Genomic DNA, 6,091 nt, shown 5'->3' with positions numbered 1-6,091 from the left:
CTCAGAAAGCTGCCCTTTGCTGATGTTTGTGCACAAATCTTTGCAAGAAACAAAGAAATCCACTAGCTCCCTGAATGATTTGCTGCTGATTTTTTTTTTCCTAAGGAAAATTATCTGGATTTTAAATCAGTTAAGTGATGTTCTATTTTCCACAAAACGTAAATGCCTGACATTTCCCCCCGGCAGCCCTGTCATATCTCTGTAGGGTTTTTGTCTTGTTTTCGATTTAGCAACTACTTTACCTAGTACCTAGAAACAATTTTAAGCACCTTAAAAGAATGAAGTTCATTAAATTCAAATCACTGCAATAAGCTGTAATAGTTCAGCTCTGCATTGCAGAAACTTTTGTGTTCATAAAGAAACACAATTTACACAGCAAATGTAACACAAACAGTATTTTATTTTTCTTCTAACATATTTCATTAGAATGGGAGAAAAGGCATATCAAGGCTTCCAAATGCAGTGTATGCAGGAGCAAATAAAACCCCTGAAATACCCAAATTAACCAATGCATGCATGCAGCTTCAGATTCTTTTCTTCTTGGTTGTTTTCTATTTGTGCCATCACTGTGGCAACAGCTGACCAGACACACATCTGCACACTTGCCCTTGGAATTAATATATATTAATATATAAATTAATAGGTAGTATGGCAGGCTGCTGGGTTTGCCTCACTGGGGTGAGAAGTGAGAACTGAAACTGAGTGGTTTAGCCATTTGTAGCATGGTGGAAATACTTTGTATGTCTTTAGGTCATGTATAGCGTCATATAACATCAGATAAAGGTGCTTTGGCTGCGGCTGGACCACTGCCATATTCTGTTCTATCATTTATACTAAGCTAACTATGAGAAGTGTTTTATTACCTGGAATAATCCCCAGGAAAAAAAAAAAAAAGATTCCTTTAGTGAAAGAGTCCATGTAGTGAGCTAACACAGTGCTCAAGGTATGCAGATGCTGATACTGACACTGAGTGCTAACTAAAATAATTATTTCCATTATTAATGCCTCACCCCAAGAGGAGTTCAGAACTACTATTTTGTTGGAAAAGACCAATATTATAATTGTGATTACTTATATAAATACAGCATATATAAATTTGGAAAATTCTTTAAAAAGGTCTCCAAGTGAAGCCCATCTTGCCCTAAACACACCCACACTGAACACATCAAGCCATGTTCCAAAATCCATGTTTAGGTACTGAAACATAAATGGTTTGATTTTAAAAGGTGCTAAGCAAACTCAGCTCCCCCTGACTGGAAAGGGTCACTTGTATTAAGGTGACTCTAAGACCCTTACCAGAAGCTTTGGAAATCTCGGATAAGGAGCTTACAGAAGCAGGGTGATACAGAGTAGTGAGGGGCCATGTGGGTTTTGCTGTGTATAAAATAGAGCACACAGTGAGTGATGGAAAAGAGAAGAGAGGACAAGAAATGTCCAAGCATTAAAAACCACATACCCATACAGAGGTATGATGTAGTTTGCACAGAAAGAGAGTTTTTTTTACTTCAACATTTTATTACTTCAACATAGATAAACTTGGATCTAGTTTTAAATTAGCATCTTCCCCTAGACTCTGCATATTTCCTTGGGGAAAAAAATAGTAAAATTTACTCAATACCAGCAATGAACATGAAAAACAGTAATTAGTGAAGCAAATTTGTCAGAGAAGCTGTCTGTACTGGGGCCATCATGTTCATTAGGGAAATATGGGGCAGATAAAGGGCCTGGACAGGAGTTTAGACAGTATGTATAACAGACAGAGTAGATACAACAAAATGTATTCCAGTACATATTACAGAAGTCTGCATCTCCCAGGTCAGGAAAACATCTCCACATAAATACTTCCTTCTAAGCCAACAAGGAAAACCTCTTCCTCATCTTTCCCAGTTCTACTAAAAGACTTGCTTTGTACATCCATGAGTGTTCACAACCCCAGTGAACACATACACTGTCTAGAGGCCAGAGTACAGTGGGTTATGCACCAGCTCTCTGCTTTCAGCACAAACTTTCAGGTTATGTTTGTGGCTAACATTAACCCACAGTAGTGATAAGCGCTCCACTGCTTTTTATCAGTGACATATAACAACTCTTCGCAGATTATGCTGTAAGACTTTAACCTGCTGAGGAAGGGTAAAGGCTTCCAGGATATGCCATCAGCCAGACCACCAGGATTTTAAGACTGCCTGAAGTATAAAATGTACAAAGAAACAGGAATCCATTTCCATTCAATAAACTGCTGGTTTCCTTAGTTCCCCTGTAGATGTTATTGCAAACTCACACCTCATGGGCAGCATGTTGTAAACAAAGAAAGCTAATGCTTCTTTGGTCAGGTATTGCTAAGGGGCAGCAAAGAACAGTGTTTGCACAGAGTGCATCACAGTGTGTCCTTTGCCAGTAAGTGAACAAAGGTTGGCTGGGAAAGTTTGCATTGCATCATTACAAGAAACTTTTTAATAAATCACAGAGTTGTTTTAGTTGGTAAAGATCCAAAACTCAGTGAGTCTAACCATCAACCTAACAACATCATGGCTATTAAACCATGCCCCCAAGTGACATGTCTATACTTCTTTTAAACACCTCCATGGATGGTGACTCCATCACCTCCCTAGACAGCCTATTCCAAAGACTTACCACTCTTCCAGCAAAGAAGTATTTTCTAATATCCAACCTAATGCTCCCCTGGTACAGCTTTAGGCCATTTCCTCTCATTCTATCACTTGATATTAGGGAGAAGAGACCAGCACCCACCTGACTACAACCTTCTCTCTAGTTGTAGAGAGCAATAGTCTCCTCTCACTCTCCTCCTATCCAGACTAAATAATTCCAGTTTCCTTGGCTACTCCTCATAAGACTTGTTATCCAGATCCTTCACCAGCTTCACTGATGTTCTTTGGACTTTTAATGTCCTTCTTGTAATGAGGGTCTCAAAACTGAACACAGTATTTTAGGTGCAGCCTCAGAAGTGCTGAGTACAAGGACACAGCCACTTCCCTGCTCCACACTATTCCTGATACAGGCCAGGATGTTGTTGGCCTGAGAACACTGTTGTCTCATGTTCAGTCAGGTATCAGCCAGTTTCCCTACATCTTTTTCTGCTGGGCAGCTTTCCAGCCACCTTTCCCTACCCTGTAGCATTGCTTGGGGTTGCTGTAACCCAAGTCCAGGACCCAGCACTTGGTCTTGTTAAACTTCATACAAGTGATCTCAGCCCATTGATCCAGCATGTCCAGAGCCCTCTGTCAATCCTTCCTACCTCCAAGTTGATCAACACTCAAGTTGGTGTCATCTGCAAACTTACTGGGAGTATACTCAATCCCCTCATCCAGATCATTGATAAAGATATATTTAAAAGACTGACTCCAGTACTGAGCCTTGGGAAATACCATTAGACACCAGCTGCCAACTGGATTTACCACTGTTCACCATCACCCTTTGGTCCCAGCCATCCAGCCTTTTTATAATCCATCAAATTATCTGCCCATCCAAGCCTTGAGGTATCCAGGAGGATGCTGTGGGAGACAGTGTCAAATACCTTACTAAAGTCATCCAATATGTGGGTCACCTTGTAGAAAGACAACAGGTTTGCCAGGTAGGACCTGCCCTTCATGGCTGCATAATGGCACTCAAGATGATCTGCTCCATGAACTTCTCAGGCACCAAGGTCAGAATGACAGGTCTGTGATTCCTTGGGTCCTACTTCTGGCACTTCTTGTGGATGGGTGTCACATTTGCCAAACTTCCATGAAGATTTCCAGTGCTTGAGAAGTTCAGGCACTGCTTGGTCTTCAGAACACTCCTGCTACTGTCTAGGGATGTTGGGCAATTCCAGGACATCTGTTTGTGTTTCTGTTTTCTTTCTAAGGGTCATCGTCCAAAGGAATAAACTTGAGTAGAGCTTGAGGGTTCAAAAAGTTGCTTAGCTAGGCTGTCGAACTGCTATTTGACTTGAAACAAACTAATGTAGATAACACAAAGTATCCAAATTTTACAAACTGAACTGCTCCCCCATTCCTGAGCCAAAAGGTCTAGAGTTCTCGTCTTTGATGCTATTTGCAGTTACTGAATTTGCTGGCAAGACTTAGTGAATCACTGTGTGCTAAAGCACTCTGCATCTAATGACTTTCACTAGTGTGTAGTTCAAAAAGTCTATTAGAAATTATTTTGCAGAAAAGAGCACTTTAAGGAAGTGAAGAAAATAATTTAAGATTTTGTTAGATACTGAGCCATTTTAATCTTTGATTTAACACTGTGGTAGTCCAGAGAGTTTGTCCTTAGTTACACTGTCAGGATTTTAATGATTTCTTGGACTGTGTTTCTTACAAATACCTGTTTGTCATGGTTTAAACCTCCAGTACTGAGTAAAGCGTCATAGATGGACCTTAAATTCTGCCCTTCTTCAAAAGCTGTTCTTCCAAAAGCTATCATAAAACCTGTGAGAGGCCATTCCATCCAGTTCCACCCTAAGTGAGACATACTAGAAAAGGTTGCCTCTCACCAAACCAAAGAAGAAGAAAATGGTATTTTGGTCAATATTTTCTTGTTCTGTGCAATTAATGAGGTCTATGACTGCTAAAGTTAACAACATCTTGAAGGAAATAATTCTTGCCATTTCTACTCAAAACTGAAGCAGGACAGAAATCTAACGTTGAACAAGATCTGTCAACCAACTGGTGGAGAGTAGGATAATTAGGAAAAAAAGATAGATACTCTGTGGAATTTATGATGATTTCATTCATCCAAAATTGTCACAACACTTACACCTCCTTTTTCTTCATTAAGAATCCCACAGGAATATCAGCTCACATCTTTGTAGTCTATTAATTTCTATTTAAACAGTTTTTTAAATATGTAAAATCCTCAGAAAACTTTACTAAGGTGGCTATTAGAACACAGAAATTGAACTGTGGCGTAAGCACACAGTTTCTGCATTAGGCCATTGCAATTTGGTGCATGACATAGCAAGATGTCACATTTCCCAAGGAGAGATGGTGGCCAGGATGCTGAAAAGAATGAACATTCCCTTGGAACAGGTTCAGGAATCTGATTTAACTACATCTAAATTAGTGCCTGCACAATGTGATAGATGAATTAGCCAGTAAATCCTGAAATGGTAGCATCTCATTTGTCTTTGGGTTCTGAAAAGGTAATACTTGAAGCTTTTTGAAACTACTGCATTGCAGAACATAAATACTAAGCCTTGGGAAATACTGCTAGTGGGATACTTTCACCCTTCACTTGGCACGGGCTCATCTCCAAGTCAGGGACTACGTCACCATCTTTGGGATTCAGCTTCTCTGTGCCATTCAGCATTGAGCAACTCTGGCAAAAGCCGAACAGAGGGCTGAGAACCAATTTTCTCAAGGGAAAAATGTCCTTTCGTAGTTGAGCTTTCTCTGTGCTTGGGTATGTTTGATTTCACTGTTAATCCTGACACAGACTGCATACTCAAAACATGTCTAAATAAAGCCCTCATAATAAATCAGGATTTATTATTCTAATCTCATTTAGGTCACACAGTGGCGTGCAACAGTACAAATGTAGGGCCTTAACCCATAATCCTTAAGGCAGCCAAATCTTCCACTGGCTTCAAATGAAGTAATGCCTACACATCAAGGGCAGGAACTCATTGCACAAACTAACCAGAATAACGCAAGTAGCTTCAAACCAAGAAAAGTGTAGTTTTGTAATTTCAGCCAATACTTGTCCAGAAAAAAACAACCAAACAACCAGCCAAAAGCAACCAAGCCACCACAAACAAACAAACAGACAAAAAACACCAACAAACTTTCTAGAAGAATTAAATATGTTATGCAACAAATAGAAGATGGAAGGAGACATATTCTGTGAAAGAGAAGCACGGTTATACATAGATTTCTGTCCTGCAAACTTCCCCATTGCACAACACCTGATAAGAACATTCTCAGCTTGAAGATGCAGTCTACTTTCCAGAAGAAAAAAAGTCTTGAACACCCTGAAATTTCTGTCCATGCTGCATGTTTCTTGTGGTTTTAAACAAAACTCAGCAATCTGCAGATCTAAGATTAAAAAGCACTGGAAAGAATGTGTTGCTTTCCACTGCTTGAAGCATCCT

The sequence above is a fragment of the Melanerpes formicivorus genome, unplaced genomic scaffold (genome assembly GCF_026170545.1).
Source record: "Melanerpes formicivorus ecotype bairdi unplaced genomic scaffold, bMelFor1.0.p_v2 SCAF_2, whole genome shotgun sequence".
NCBI lineage: Eukaryota > Metazoa > Chordata > Aves > Piciformes > Picidae > Melanerpes > Melanerpes formicivorus.
This window is presented reverse-complemented; position numbering follows the sequence as displayed.